Here is a 17,137-nt window from a genome sequence, read left to right on the forward strand (position 1 = left end):
CTTATGTTTCCTTTCCTTTGAGATTCAATCACAAAGAGCATGCGAACGTAAGTTCCTTGAGTGACGTATTTTCGGTTGTTGAACTTTGATCGTTGACGTTTCCAGCTCTGGAAACTTCCGCAATCAAAGTTCAACAAACGCCAATGCTTCCCATGTTTATCAAAAATAACTTATATGCACATGCTGTTTATGATGACAATGGACTAAACTATCTCCTATAGTCTCCGGCAGCTAAAGAAACGCAGGGGACGTGGCTTATTACGTTCGTACTTGTTGCTTCGTAATGTTTCTCCGGCGTTTTTATCGGCTAATGCTGTAATCTCATCGGCTGCAGAGCGATAAGGTGCGCAGAACATGCCACGCCCTAAGTTAATTACGCAATCGGTAACCATATGTTCGGAAATAAAAACCGAGGCTCAAAACGTTTACTGCTGATCTTTGCCACAAATCTTACTTCCTTAGGACTACCAGCTGTTCTTAGACGACGCTTTTTTTCCTGGACATCTAGGTTTTAGGAACACCAGTATCTTAAAATCGTTTAGAGACAAAATATCCTGGGATTTAGACGAAATACATTAAAAAAATGTCAAGGTGCTTGCATAAATTTATTTCTGATCAGCAAAACCTTCAGAAATGTGTAAACCATTGAAGTACTAAGAAGCTTCTAATCCTTGTTTTCTGGGTATTGATCTTGCTCGTTTTTTTCCCGCTTCAATAACCTGTGCTGCTATATTTCTAAGCGCTCTATGGCGTAACTTTCCGAACTGAACAGCAAGTATTCAGTGTAGGCTCCAATGTTAATTGCTGATTTCGTAAAGGTTTCATTTTATCCATACAATGCCGTTTAATTGTTGCCAAATAAAAAAAATAATAATAAAAAATTGTGCCAACCTTTGCTTCCCCTTTTCAGTGATTCTTTTCGTCAATCTTTTCCAGCTCGCTTGCACCTTTGTATTAATTGCATTATCATTATAAAATTAAAATGCAGACCGTTCTCCCTTGTTGGTGTTAGACTGGTGGCAGCGGATAAAACCCGTTTGCTCTACAGACGTCTAACTCCTGGCTAGCTCAGTGGGTAGAGCACCCCACTGGAAATGGAGAAGTCCCTGGTTCGATATCAGGACCAGGCGGATTTTTTCGGTCGCGCACCAGTCACTTAGCTGTGTTTGGATGTTGGTGTTTGTCCGTTGTCCCTCTTGTTCCCCTTCTCCAGGGATTACTTTCGTAATTTTTATCCAGCTCGCTTGCACTTTTACACTAATTACATTATCATCACAACGCCAACGTTCAACTTTTTCTACCATATTCAAAATGACAAAACGCTAGACACAAGTAATAGCCTGTTTTAAGTGGAAACGGAAAGTACACGACCGAAGAAGCTGTATTATCACTAGTGATGTGGGCCCATAGATGGAATGATTTAAAAAGGTTGACTTCAGAGTTAGTCACTGTCGTGTCGTAATTTCCGTAGTAAAGGGCGATATGGCTGTTTGAAACACAGAAACAGAATTTATACTGTTTACAGCAGAAAAGGACAAACCATATTCGCTTTGGAAGGATACGGAAAAAAAAACGCGTCTTATAATGAGGACGTGAAATAGCAGTATAAGGCTATAAATAAAATCACGGGAAGAAACTTCACTGAGAACACTTATCCCTTGACTGATTAAGAGGTACACTGTAGTGGGTGAGGTGCCGGCGTGCTGAAGGACGAGGTCGAACCGGTGGCGACTTGGGTTGTGGAGACTTCTACGCACAATACCACCTAGCAGATAAGAGCCCGCGCATGACGTTGTCGTTTGTAGATCTCCGACTCGCCCTAAGCGGCAAACATACCGAAGTTTGACTAGAGTCCCCAAAATACTGCAGAGACGCGTCCGTCTTGGAAATGCCGATAGCTAGCGTCGCTTTTGTTCTGAGGCTCTGGGAAACGCGATGACGGTGATACTGACGCAAGCTTGGCTGCGCTGCGTGCGTCTACTAATGACGTTTGGGATGGTAAGGTGGAAGCCTTGTCTTTTATGTGGTATTCGTTGAGGTTTGGTGAAGGAGCGTGGCCGACTTGCTAGAACAGTGTCTCAGCTGAGACCGGGGCCGTGATCCAAAGTTTACTCGATGCGACTCCGGAGTAAAGGTTTCGTACCGTGGCGTTTCAAAACTTACTCCCGCTTACTCAATGACGTCAAAACACGTGATCCAGAAGCGGGTTGTTTACTCCAGAGTAATTACTCGGGCTACCATTCTCGATCGAGGGGTAACGCCGAATTAAATTGAGTAAATATGTCACGTGATCTTCGTCATCTACTTTCTGCGCCCACAGCCGTCGGAAGCTCGCTTGCTCCTTTGGCTTTGGTGGCAGACGTTCGAAATGACAAAGAATAAGGGGCAACCATTTATGTGTGGTTATGGCGAGTTGCTATCTTCAACGCACTTTACCACATCCAGACCGTACACCTTCCCCGGGAAGATATACCTGTTGTTATTATCAGGGCGCGAGCGTAGACAGGAGCTTTCCCGCATTGCAGCCCTCGGCGTTGAAGGGAATGCCTTATTTTCACGTTAAAAGTTGAAACTGTTCGAACACAGTAAATGATGTGGAAGTATTTTTGTTTCCCCCAAAGTGTGTGCAACGAGAGGATAACGCTTGTAATGCAGTGAAGGTCTCGAAGATTTTATGCATATGATAAGTCAACAATCCCTCCCCCCCTCCCTCCCCAAGAAATTGCCTATAGCGGTTCGGAGATAGTCTTTCTGATTTTGTAATCATATTCGCGCCAAAGCGAACGTAAGTTACATATCACTCTTGATAAAGCCCTCTGCGCTGTACCGCTACACTGTGTAAAAGCGATTTCTGCAAAACGTAATCGGTGCAAATTACGATGCGTGGACCATATGCGTTTAGGGTACCTGGACTAGATTTGCAGCGAACGCGATGATTAATAAAAACAAATTTTTCATGTCTAACTGAAAGGAGTAATTAATTCTGATCTCAATATACAGCCCAAAAGGAAGGGGAGCAAAAGGAGCTGGTGGAGCCACCGAAAAAGACACCGCGTCGACGACCGAGATTAATGTTATCGTCTCTGCGAGTGCTTTCTTTATGATCAAAATGTATCGTCTGCTATTTTCTGCCATCGCTTCTGGTTTGTTTCCTGTTTTGGTTTTTTTTCTGTAGCTTCAGACGGAGCCAATTCGCGAAGTATCTAGGTGATTATACCGGCCATTCCGAAATTGAGTCGCGGATCGTTTACTCGCCATGTCACATGGTATTACCCGCTGACGTAGGAGACAGGTTACTCGGGTAAGATTTGGAGCATATCCCCAGTTTCAGGTGAGACGCTGTTTGTAGCAAGCCTGCCCTGGAGCTTTTGGTAACGTTTTCGTTGAGACGGCGACGGCATGGTTTTGAGGGGCGCCCCGGGAACAAGCACGCCAGCCTCTTCTGGTATTGACGGATTGCATATACTCCGTTCACCCTGTGGGCACTTTGGCGGCTCCACGGCCCAGTTGCCCGACTGCGAGGCGAAAGTGCCAAATTCCCGCATGGCGGCGACGTCATGCCAGCCACGCGCACATCGCGTGCGCCGCCTTGATAAGGCGCTTCAGAGGCGGCGCACAGAGAGTCGCTACCTGGACTCAGGCGCCGCTGGTAACCATGTTAATCGTCTCGTTCATCTCCCATTAAATTTAGTTTCTTGTCGTTGATACCATTGGCTCCGTGTTATTCCTCCGGGTCGGGTATGCAGCAAGGTAAACCGCCCACGATGGCGCCCAATGTGGGGCCCAGTTGAGGGTTGAGCCTGACGTTACCTTCGCACCCCTTCTAGAAAGTTCGAAATAACGGATCGGAGGTAGGTACACAATCTTATCCCCCTTCTCTTTAAAAGGGGGCAGATCCGTGGAAGTAGAAAACTACCCCCAAAATGCGAGAGAGGTAAGCCGACGAGACACAAAGAATGAAGGTTCCTTTCTCTTTGGTGTCACCGACGTCGCAGGTTATACCGCCGTTTTGATGGAAACAAGGGGGTCTCCGGAACGGGACTGCCGTCAGTGTCGTTCCGGTCCTGCGAGGAATCTTCGTCTTCTCCTTGAAAAAATCGTTTAATGTCGGTGACATGAACAGGTCCGGTTTCCTCACTAGTCTCACAGTGAACTAGTTTGTAAGTGAGTGGTGAGCAATTTTCACGCACGCGAAACGGACCTTCCGACCTGTTGGCGAGGGAGGCTGCGCAGCCTCGAGCGGTGTCACTGAGAGGGTGAGTACACCTGAGTACAAAATCTCCCACCTCGAATTGCAAGTCACGTCGCCCCTGGTTGTACTGTTCTGCCTGCTGCACTCGGGCGACGTCGAGATTCTCTCGTGCCTCTCGAAGGTTATCGGAGAAGCGCTTTCGCAGGTCCTCCGCGAAATTCACGTAGGGGCGAAGCCTTCCCCCAGACTCTGTAGAAAGAAGACTGTTAAAAAGCGGGAACGCGAGCTCCTTGCCGAAATTCAATTGGGCAGGAGTGAGACCCGTTGGCCGCTTATTGGTCGTACGGGTTGCGGATGCCAGCTCGGGCAGCTTCGCGTCCCAGTCTTTGTGGCGCTCTGTGAAGGCCACTAACATCATCTTAAGGTTCCGATTTACCCTTTCCGTGATGTTTGCTTGCGTGTGGTATGGGGAAGTTCTTTTGTGCTTGATTCCCAGCACCGCGCAGGCGTCCACGAACACTTTACTCGTTAGATAGGAGGCATTATCGCTTACAAGCTGTGCAGGAAAGCCAACCCTAGCAAATGTTTCAAGTAGACACTCCCAGACTTTACGAATCTAGCTTCCGCAAAGGGAACAACTCAATCCACTTCATGGAGTGGTCGGCTACCACGAACAAGTACTGATTTCCGCGGGTACTACGTGGGAAGGGGCCCATGACGTCGCAGCCACAAATCTGCCAAGACCTCTGACTCACGATTGATTGCAGTAGACCGGCGGGCTGACCACCACGTGGTTTTGCCTTCTGGCACACCGAGCAGCTACGAGCATATCGGAGCGCACCCTGCCTCATGCCTAGCCAGGTAGCAATTTGGGATAACTTTTCGTAAGTTTTGCTCCAACTGCTGTGACCTGCCAAGGCAGAGTTATGCATACATCGGATGAAAAGCTTGCGTAGCTTGCGGGGTATCACGGTCCGGAATGCCGAGCCATCCGGATCGTCGTTGGCCTAGGGGATGTAGCGCAGCAGGAGGCCGTCGTCGCTCATCGAGTAGGATTCGAACTCCTTGTCAGTTGGGCGGTCAAATGCCGGGCGGACACGCGTTGGCAGAGCCCGTCATCCAGCTGCGCCTTGCGAAGCTCCTCGCGGCTCACCAATGTACCCCACCGTGAATCTGGGGATCGTCGTGTCGTGGCCGTGACGGTCACCAAGCCTTGGGTATCCTGCGAATGTTCCTCGAGAAGTGGAGCACGAGAAAGCGCATCAGCAACTTTGTTAGTTGACCCCGGGCGATACACAATGGAGTAGTCGTACTGTTGTAAGCGCCCAACGAGCAAGACGTCCAGCCGGATTCTTAAGTCCCCTTAGCCATGATAGCGCTTAGTGATCAGATTGAATCTGGAACGTTGCGCCATCTAGGTACATATCGAAGCGCTTCAAAGCATGAATAATGGCGAGACATTCACGTTCTGCGACGCTGTAGTTGCGCTCGGCTGGAGTTAGCGTGTGGCTCGTGAAATCAACTGGCCGAAGCACACCGCCATACTCCTGCAGCAAGACAGCACCCAGGCCACAGTCGCTTGCATCTGTCTGCAGAACGAACGGCTTTTTCAAGACTGGGAGCTGTAAACAAGCGTTGTCAGTCACAGCTTTTGAAATGGGGTGCGAATGCGCATGTTGTTGTTCGGCCCAACACCACGTGACGCCTTTTTTTAGAAGATGATTGAGCGGTTAGGATATCTCGGAAAAGTGTGGAATGAAATCCCAATAGAACGCAATCATTCCGAGGTATCTTTGTAGGCTCTTTACGTCGCGTGGGCTTGGGTATTCCGCTAGCGCGGGCAACTTATCTTTGTTGGGGCGGAGCGTGCCGTTATCCACAACGAATCCAAGGAGGTTAATCTTGAGCGCGGCCAACTGAACCTTTCCGGGATGAATCGTGAGCCCAGTATTACGCATTCGCTCAAGTACAATGCGAAGGTGCTCGACATGCTCCTCAATAGTTCTCGAGAAAACAACCACGCCATCCATGTATGCCATGGCAAATTCGTACTTCGAGTTCCCAAGTACAACATTCATCAGGCGTTGAAAACTAGCTGGAGAGTTAGACAAGCCCAGCGGCAGTCGGGTGAACTCGAACAACCCTCTGTGGCAGATGAAAGCCGTTTTTAGAACGTCTGATGGGTGAATCCTGATCTGAAGGAACCCGCGACTGCAATCCAGCGTTGTAAACACGGTCGCGTTACCGAACGCGTACATCACGGAGGAAATGCTGGAGAAAGGGTAGCTGTTTTGTATGGACACATCGTTAAGCCGCCTCTAATCCACACAGAGTCTGGCTGTTTCGACTTTTTTCAATCCGCCAGGTTGGTGAATGGGGCTTGCGACCCCAACCCGCACCTGGCGCTGGCTTGCAACGCCAGCGGGACAATCTGGCCCACGATGAAAGCTTCCGAAGCACCGGAGGCAAGGTGGTACGTCTGCAGCTCGCCCAGGAAGTCTGCCACGGACTTGACGTCGTCGTACCCCATGTAGACTGAAACAGTCACGTGTGGTCGGGGCTCTCGCGGTGGGGTCTCCTGCTGGCCAGGCGTGTGGGTCAGGCGCTGCATCACGGAGTCGCACATCTCCGTGACCTTCGTGAGCAGGTTCATTTGTGCCGCTGCGGCTATCGCGGCTTCCTCCTCCCGTGTGAGCATGCCTGCGAGCACAAAAAAGAAACGCCCCCCAAACCCAACACAAGAGCAACACAAGCGCAAAAAAAAGGAAACGCCCCCGAGAAACCAACACAAGCGCGCCAAACGAATGCCGCGCGGTCACAAAACAAAAGTCAGAAACACGCCAAAACAACAAACGCGGACGTGACGGAAGTACGGAACGACGGTAGGAAACACGGGACTAGGAAAAAGGAATTGCCCAAAGAAAAAACCAACCCCCATGAAATTCCTGCGAGTGGGTAGCATACCACGGTTGGGCGTCATTCTTGTCGGTTTGCCTTGCTACATACCCGACCCGAAGGAATAACACGGAGTCAACGGTTTCAACCACAAGAAGCTACATTTAATGATACATGGACGAGACGATTAACATGGTTACCAGCGGCGCCTGAGTCCAGGCAGCGACTCCCTGTGTGCCGCCTCTGATGCGCCTTCTCAAGGCGGCGCACGCAACGTGCGCGTGGCTGGCGTGACGTCGCCGCCACGCGGGAAAAGTTCGGCACCTTTGCCTCGCAGCCGGGCAAATGAGCTGCGGTGCCGCCAGGGTGCCCACAAATGTGAACCCTGTGGTGTTGATGGCTTCGGGCACGGCACTAAGCCGTTTCAAGTGCTTGTCGAAGTCGTGCGAAAATACGACGACGTCGCCCAGATAAACCAGGCAGCTATGCCACTTCAGTCCCGTTATACGCGGCATCCATGACCCGCTGGAAAGTTGCCGGCGCCTTACAGAGTACCAAGGGCATGACCTTGAATTCGTGGAGTCCATCGGGCTTGACGAAAGCAGTCTTCTCGCGGCGCCGTCCATCGACCTCAATCTGCCAGTAGCCACTCTTCAAGTCCATCGACGAAAAGTATCGGATGTGGTGTAAACGGTCGAGGGTGTCATCTCTGCGGGTAGGCCGATAGACATCTTTTTTTTTGTAACAGCGTTCCTTCTCCTTCACCAGCACGACTGGAGAGGGCCACGGCCTGCTTGAACCTGGATAATATCGTCCTTAAGCATTTCTTGGACTTGTTTCTGGATGGATTGTCTCTCCTTCACGGAAACTCGGTACGGCGACTGATGAAGAGGGGGCACTTCATCGTCAGGAACAATTCGATGCTTCGCAACCGCTGTTTGGCGTAACCTTGACGATGTGGCGAAGCACTCACTGAACTCAGAGAGAGCGTCAGTCAGCTGTCGTCGCGTTGGGACTGCAAGAGCGTGCCAATGTCGAGCTCCGACGGCGTGGTTCTCGTGTGCTGCGTCGGAGAGGCGTCTTCTGATATCACGGCGGTCGTGGCTGAGTTCTGAATTTCCGCGACGCAGCCCACAGTTGTACCCGTTGTAAGGTGCTGCGACTCTTGGCGGATGTTGGTTACAAGGGCTACGGTACAGCCGTCCTGGAGCTCGGTTACGCCTCTTGCAATGCCAATCCCTCGTCCAAGGAGAAGTTGGACGCTTCCTTCTAACAGTTCTACTCCGCAGGTGGCTTCTTCGGTCCCGACGGGCACAAAGACACTCGACAGCGGCGGCAGGTTTACGTGGCTGGTAAGGACTCGCACTGCAGCTAACGTCGCTTTGGGATCTTTCAGCGATTAAACAGGTTTCCGAAGCGTCAACTTGTTCTCCGCAAGGTCGATGATGACGTCGCATTCACACAAGAAGTCCATTCCGAGAATGACGTCCCTCGCACAGTCTTGCAGAACGACGAACTTCGCAGGGCCGGTTTCACCGTGGATCTCAACGCGAGCAGTGCACTTGCCGACAGGTTTCATGAGATGTCCGCCGGCGGTTCGTATCTGCGGTCCATCCCACGACGTCGTAACTTTTCCGAAGGCGACGAGAGAGTTTCGCACTAAAAACGGAGTAGTCTGCTTCGGTGCCGACAAGTGCCGTCGCGTCGTGGTCGTCGATGATAACGTTGAGGTTATTCCACACAGTTGCAGAAACGTCGTTTGGGGCGTTGCGGTGTATGAGGGGGAGAGCTCCGGCGATCTTGGAGGACCTTGGCATCGTTCATTTTCGGCAAAACCACCTCCCGGCATTGTCGCGCCTAGTTTTCCCGACGGGATGCAGCGGCTGACAGGCTGTCTCAGCGAGACCGGCGGAATGGCGATGGCGAGCGTCGGGGAGGCGTTGATCGTAATCCGCGGCGGGGAGACGACTCGGGAGACAAAGAGCGGCGGAGGAAGTCCTCGATGCACCGAGGTCGCTCTTCAAGACGTGGTCGAGGGCCGTTGAGCGCTAACCCTCGTAGGCCCAGCTGGCTGTAGGGAAATCGTCGGTAGATGTGGTCCGCTTCGCCGCAGTGGTAGCCCAGCGGGCGTCAATCGGCCGTTCGCCACATGTCGATTTTTCTAGACGCCGGTTGTTCTCGCGGGACGTACCGAGGTCGATCGTCGAGACGTCAGGGATACGGCTGTGCTAGTGCGAACCGTCGTCGTGGTGCAGGAGGTTGATGGGAAGCAGGTGGTGGTCGTCGGGCCATGGCGGCGCAGCTCACAGTCAGTTGTTGCGGTAGTGGCAGGTAGACGGGAGCCTTCGGCTGGAAGGCTCGCTGCACCTCCTCTCGCACTACTTTGGTCATGGAGTGCGAGGCAGGGTGATCGGCAGTAGACAGCACCTTCCTGATCTCCTCCCAAACGACGTCGCGGATCTGGCGAAGATTGTCGACACTAAGGCTGCCCAGGTAATGTGGCGACGACGCAGTCGCCGAAGCAGCATGGGAGCCGGCGAGTCGATTGTAGTGGCTCGATCGTGCTTGCAAAGCCAGCTCCATGTTCGTGGCTTCAGCGACGAATTCATAGACCGTCGTCGGGGGATGACGAACAAGGCCGCCGAAGATTTCGCCCTTCGCGCCCCTCATCAGGACGTGCAGCTTCTTTTCCTCACTGGTCATAGGGTCGGCGTGGGCACTTAGGCTTAGCACGCCCTCAACGAAGCTGTTGACGCGTTTGTTGTGGCCTTGAGCTCCTGTTTGCAGAAGGCCCTCCGCCTGCTGTCGTCGATGCTGGCTTGCGAATGTACTTTAAAGTTCTGCAATGCAGGTATTCCTCGATGTAGGTGAACCTTCGTGGTTCTCAAACCAGTCCCTCATTATGCTCTCACTTGAAAAGTAGAGGTTTTGGAGGCACTGCTCCGTCGTCCATTCGTTATGTCGGGCGACACGTAGGTAGTCCTGGATCCAGTTCTCTACGTCCTCGTAGACGTCGCCGTGGAAGGGCGTCGGACTTCGTGGAATGACGGGCAGGTAAACAACGGCGGGTGTGTGGTCTGCACCGTCGATGAAGCCATCCTCGTTACCGTTTGCTTTGTCCTCACCTGGAGTGGTCCGGATTCAGGATCGCCCCTGAAGACGGCGGCTGGCACGATGTTCCGAGTCTTCAACGGAAGGTCGTCGGGGAATGGGGCCTGCTGAACGAGTTCTTGTAGGGGTACGCTGCACGGGTTTCATAGCCCACACCTCCACCAAAATGTCACGAAAAAGAGGTGACGATGCGAAGTAAAACTGAAAAAAATAAACGCTTAAAGGGGCCCTGCAAGAACTTTTTTTTATTGCTTTTTCATTTGCACCATACCTGAGTGCACTGAACGTAGTAACTTATTGAAACCTTTCGTTTCTCGAAATTCACTTTAGTTTAAAAGGAATAGGCAAATTAAAATTACAGAAACAAGCAAAAAATAACCTTCTTCATGACGTCCTTGGTTGCTTGTGTGGTCGTGAACTAGAGGAGGGGTAGTGAGCTCAGCGAGCGCTCACGGCTGCCGCACTCCGTGTCGACGGCTCAAGAGGGCGCCACCGGAGTGACGGTTGCGGTGAGTGGACGTGTTTCTTGGTTCTCCTCGAGCATCCGAAGCTAAGTATCAGTTTTTCTTCTTTTCTCTCTCTTTTTGTGACTTGATTGGAAGTGGCTATGTGGTAGCATTGTTAGGTTTGAACAGCAGCAGTTCAGGTTAGCTGAGGCTACTAAGAAGTTAGTTTCGCAAAGTAGGCTGTATTTGAATTTTTGGCGGGAAGTGACGGTTTGTTCCCGGTCTAGACATGGGTCTAGATTTGGGTCGGCATGACAAGGGTGGGGACGGGTTGGTGCAATGCGAGGGGTGTGGGAGGTGGTGTTACCTAGAGGAGACAGGTGTCGGGAGTCTGGAGGAGGCGGCGGGGATGAGTTTCGAGTGTCGGCTTTGTGGGAAGCTTAAGCAGGTAACTGGGGAATGGGAGGGTAGAGTTCGGGAGCTTGAGGCCGAACTTAAGGCAGAAAGAGAGAAACGGGTGGGTCGCGAGGCCCATGTTGAGGAGCTGACTAGGCAGCTTAATCATGAGGGGGAGCAGGGGGGTCGGCCTCGAGAAGCAGGCGGTAGAGCTGGGGGAAATATGGAAGGCGGGTTTAGCGGAGCGTAAGAGAGAGTGCGACAGTAGAATAGAGCGCCTGGAAGGGGTAATTCGAGCGAGTGAGAGTAGCGAGGGAAGAAAGGAGGAAGTGTCAGTTCTAGCGGGACGAACCACCAGTCTGCAGGCTGGGGTCACTGGTGGTCGGCAGTCCAGCCTGTTAGCTGGCGGGCTCGAGGACGCTGGAGGGCTGAGTGACCTTCAGCTCAATAGCGCCGTTGAGCAGCTGGTGTCGGGCAGTCAGGTGACCGGAGATAAGTCGCAGGACAAGGGCGCGCAGGTACCAGGGGGATCTAGGGTACTGGTAGTGGGGAGCTCTAACGTAGCACGGGTTAAGAGGGGTGTGCTGAACAGGGTGAAGGGAGACCCCACGGTAACCGTAGAGGTCCAGCCAGGGAAGTGTATGGTGGATTCTATGATCACAGCACGTGAGGGGGTGTGGGATGACCGGGAGGGAAGGAACCTAGTAATAGTTCATGCGGGGTTTAATGATGTGCTCAAGGGTAGGGCCAGAACCTCGGAAAGCAGCTAAACGTGAAAATGCGTAAGCTGAGGGACGTGTCTGAGAATGCGCACGTGGTTGTGTGCACCATTCCAGAAGTTCGGGGTCAGTCCGGGGTAACAGAAAGGAGGGTTGTCGAAGCCAACAGAGTAATTAAGTCGACAGCTTCGACACGACGTAATGAAAGTAAACACGGAAGTGTACGAGGCTGGCTCCCGCATTTTTGCAGATGGCATTCACTACAGTGAGGCCACGGGTTACAGGGTGGGGATAGGATGGGCCGCACGGTGACTGCTTTTTTGGGGGACCGAGGGCCCTGGGGGCACTGAAGTAACTGAAAATCCAACAAAGTCAGGAAAAGCACCCAGGGTTAAAAAGAAGAGAAAACGTAAGAACAGGTATAAACAAACAAACAGCACAACCAGACATTGGATATATATACATGCAGGGTGGTACAAATAGGTTAAAATGGGAAGAGGCAGAGGAGCAACTAAGAAAGGAGGATTTAATTGTGTATGGGTTTGTCGAAACACATTTTAGAGACATGGAGCAGCCACCTTGCAACTTTGACTGTGTGTGAGAAGAATGCAACAGAATGGAGGGAACGAGGAAGGGAGGTGGAATTGGAGCATTCATTAAGAAGAATATGAACTTTCAAAGGATCAGAAAGGAGTGCGCCGAACATTTGTGGCTGAAAGGAAAAGTCGCTGGGGAATGAACAGTCCTTGGAGTTCTTCAAGGCGGTCGATGCCGGCGGTCGGATGGGCATCCGGCTCGCACCCAAGTTTCCGAGTTTGTACCCCATGTACGTTTTAATTGTTCTCAAATAAACCATCCAGCTTTTATATTACACGTTAATGCCCATATCAAGGGTCTCGATGGGTATACAAACTCAACTGGAAGCGTATTACTAGAACTGGTGGGAAAACATTACTTAGTTTAATGCAATACCAGTCAGAAGTGTGACGGGCATATAACGTGGGAAACTGGCAATCAGGGATGGGCAGTATTTCAAATACAAGTATTTGAAATACGTATATTAAATACTTTGTGTATTTCTCATTTGTATTTAATTACAAATTGGGGAGCGTATTTGACGTGTGTATTTAAATACTAAAACGTGGGTATTTCAAATACAATTGTAATTAAATACAATTTTGTGGGTGAAAATACATCCCTCAAATTTACTGTCACTGTCCAGAAGAGGAAGAAAATTATGTTCTGCACCGAATACAGTGTCTCTCAATCAAGCACAAGCGTTTAATGACTTTGTGATTGCGGTGCTAGTCCAGAGCAAGAATAGTGACGAAATCGACGTTCACAGGCAGACTGGCTAAATGAGTGCCTGTGGCAACTTGTGGTGCTTTCCAGCCTGATTTCCATCCATATCTTTGCCTCGAACATTCTAAATGTGTGGGTCGTCCAGATTTTCGTAACTGGTGCAAGTTGCAACAATAAAAAATTCTCTAGCTAGTGCTGCACGTCTTGGTCGTCGGTCCTTTCTTGGTCTATACCAAAATGTAATCGAAAAAAAAAGCTGCTTGAAGCTTTTTACTTTTTTCACCTATTACGTCCAAGCTGATTACATTTTTTGTGATTATATTTCTATTACGTTACTAGAGCTTCGCACACTAACTCCCCAGTGTGCAATGCGAAATTAAAATGAGATACCCAGAAACCCGTTGCAGATGCCCTGAAGTCGCTGACGCAAATTGTGAGGAATGTATTTGGAAAAGTATTTGGAGGAGACCAAATACATTTGGTTGTATTTGTATTTTGTACTTAAATGCTTTTTTGGAAATGTAATTAGATTTGTAATTAAATACATTTTTGACGAAGTATTTTGTATTTGTATTTTGATACATATTTGCATGTATTTTGCCCATCCCTGCTTTATGCATTTCTGAGCGAAGGGATAATTATTCTTCTTATTTCAAATTTGGCAGGATTGGAATTTGACGAAATTAAATGTTGAATTTCTGAGATATTAGAAATAAACAGAATATTAAAAAAAACTTTGAAAACGCTATTCATAACCTATAAAATGCACAATAGTTTTTCTTTTAGAGCGCAGCTTAGATGGCCATTTCCGACTTAGCGGCATCGGCGTAACTGCGCGGTACATTATCGGAAACGTCCCACAATGCACCACGCCGAAACGTCACGAGTGACATTTTTTTCACCGAAACGTCGCATGTCGTTTCAGCACCGCGCCGATTCGTCGCGTGACGGCGCGCGTGAAAAAAGGGGGAGGTGAGGAGGGAGGGGTATGAATGAGGAGGAGCGGCATACCCTCCCCTCAGTACCCTCCCCTCCCCTTGCTCAATAGCTGCGCTCTAAATCGGTGTTACAGGAAGTTGTAAACGTCTTACATTTTTTATGCGGCAGACATACCACCAGCAGCTGGAGCATCCCCTCTTCAACTTGCCACCAAAAAAAGCAACTTGCCACTGGTGTTTATCCTGGTCGCACCGAGCTCAGAGCTTACGCAGTGCTCATGTCTAATCCAGGAACAGCGTTAAACTATCTGCCCTGGGGATCCCCATGACTATGTCGGTAAACCTTGCAAAGGAGACAATTTAGAGAAATAGACCACTTTTAATCTGGAAATTAGCCTGCGACAAGGAAGTTGTGTGCGAGTACACTTCTGTCAGTTTGCCTTGTAAAGTGTGTTGAGGCAAGTACAGCTCATTACTTTGCTTGCCCCAAGTAAGAAGACCAGTATAGGTACCTTTTTCCATGGCAACATACTGGTGTGGGCTGAGCATCTCGGCCAGCATGTCCTGGGCTCTTGTCTTGTCTGCCACCAAAGCGCTGATTTTCTTCCTTGCACTTTGCAGCTGTCTCTCTAGGCTGTCAATGATGGCTCTTGCTGAGTCTGGCTGCAACACACATGGTCCCGAGAAGCTTGTTTGGGGGGCAACAGACACCTTTGTCATTTCGCCCGCGGTTTTCTTTTCAAGTGCTTCGGTGCTTGAATGTGGTAGTGTCACGCCACCAAGTGTTTTCGCCCCACCTATAAAAAATAAGGAGGCAGAATAGTTTGGCATTATTCATTTTGTAAAATTTAATTACAAGACACTTGGTGCATTCGACCGCGTCCATGCCCCTCTAGAAAACAACTAAACGGGTGGCAGATTTATATTTTAGGCTTGGGGATTAAAAAAAAAAAAAAACTAGCCATCAGAGCATCGAAAAAAAAATTGGCTTTTCGTGCAGGGTGCATCTAAATATTGGGCACCGGTGAAATCCAGCCCTCTGCGCTAGGTCCTTACTTCGAGCTCTTTTTGTTCGCTTTCCTCCCATAGAAACGCATTGCGAAGAAACCAGAGCATGCACCTGATCTCACAATGTCGCCGTCTGCTGCTTTAAAAGTCCATTTGCTAAAGAAGCATTGATGAAATGAATGTGCACAAAAAGCTAGCGCTTCAAACCAGCAAGAGCCGGCGCCACTAACCTGGGCGCCGTCTGCTAAAGTTACCAGCCCGCCTCGCTTAGTCGACGCGGCGATCATGGTTCGTGGCGCATCCCTGGCTCCAGAACAGACCGCGCAACAAATGGACACTCGTTGTTTTGCTCAGAAAGTGCTAATATCAGGCTTGACCTTGTGCCCAGCCTTGTCGGAGCTAGGCTACTGCATCAAGGGAAGACAAACTAGGCAGCCGAGGCAACGCTTCCAGCCCAGGCGTCGTCCGCTAAAAGCGCCACTTTGCTCTTAGCAGACGGCAGATGGAGAAATGGCATCATCAATTGCAGGCTTCAGACGCTGGGATGCTCAATGCGTCCATTCATCCAGCTTTTTGTTGCCATGGTCAGACCCTAGCGTACAGAAGGATACTGTCGTGGTTAAGACAAGGTTGGTTGAACCGCGTAAGTTTATTCTAGCATAGCATTTCAGGTGTGAGTCGTGCCATGTCTGGTCGCGATCTGGTACAGAGAGGGTCCTTGTTCGGAAGCGGCGGGTGGAGTCTGCAGGGTCCCCCGGCGGTGGTGGTGGTGATGATGATCTCCCAACATATACGATAATGGTGTAAAACAAGGTGCGTTCTCAGGCCCTTTCGCAATGCATCTCAACGGTTGGAATAGGACCAGAAAGGGTTCGAAATGAGGACCTAATGCTGAGGGCTGATTTTCTCCTGTGCCTAATATGGTGACGTACCTTACACGACAAACATGTTTTTAGATTTGAGCTTGAGCATGTTCCTTTTTATTGAGAACGTGGGCCTAAAGTATCACTGTGCTGATTTTTGTCATCTCTGTCAGCCCCGTTTCACCCTTCTGATGTACCACAGAAAAGGCTAGAAGCACGAGCTCCTTGCTTTAGGGCGCATCTTTTCAGCACCAGCTCTAGCACAGCCAGAGGTCGGCATTTTAGGTCGCCCTCACTCACCCTCACCCTCACAGCCACACTCACCTAAGCCCCTCACTCACCCTCACCCTCACAGCTACACTCACCTCCAGCCCCACCCTCACCCTCACAGTCACACTCACCTTCGGCCCTTCACTCACCCTCACTGAACCTCACGCACTCACCGCCCTCACGGCCCTCACACCCCTCACCGCCCTCACGGCCCTCACGCCCCTGACTCACTCATGGCCCTCACGAAACTCACGGCCCTCACGCCACTCACCGCCCTCGCGGCCCTCACCGCCCTCACCGCCCTCACCGCCCTCACCGCCCTCACGGCCCTCACCGCCCTCACGGCCCTCACGCACTCATAGCCCTCACCACCCTCACCGCCCTCACCGCCCTTGCGGCCCTCACACCCCTCACGCCCCTCACGCACTGATGGCCCTCACGCCACTCAGGCCAGCTTCAGATGGGGCAATATCGCCCAGAAACTTTACGTCGCAACACCAGCAACACGGGCCGCCCGCGATCACACGCAGCAACCAATTGCTGCAATTTCCCATCGTCATCATAAAATTTTATTTTTCTTGCACTATTTAGGCACAATTACGCGTTATAAACGTGTTTTTATGCATTTAAATCTCGTTAAGAATACTAATGCACCTTTCTGAAACAGTTTATTTCCAAAAAACGATCGATTTCAAACCAGAACCAAGTCTTTCGGTGTCATCATTACCGGCACGAGGTATGACGTGAAAATTTTACGTCCCTGATTGGATGCAGCCGCTTCAAACGTATTCGAATTGCTCCGAGTTGCTTGCTTATTTCGAGCCGGACCCGATCTCAGCAATTCGTGTCGATCTAAGGAAAGCTAGAGAACAACCCGTCATTAACACCAAAATTGCTGAGAAAGATGCTCGATCTGAAGGGGGCCTCACGCACTCACCCCCCTCACGCACTCATGGCCCTCACGGCCCTCACGCCTCGTATGCCACTCACTGGCCTC

This window comes from Ixodes scapularis, unplaced genomic scaffold (assembly GCF_016920785.2).
Source record: "Ixodes scapularis isolate PalLabHiFi unplaced genomic scaffold, ASM1692078v2 PGA_scaffold4__175_contigs__length_147842914, whole genome shotgun sequence".
Lineage (NCBI taxonomy): Eukaryota > Metazoa > Arthropoda > Arachnida > Ixodida > Ixodidae > Ixodes > Ixodes scapularis.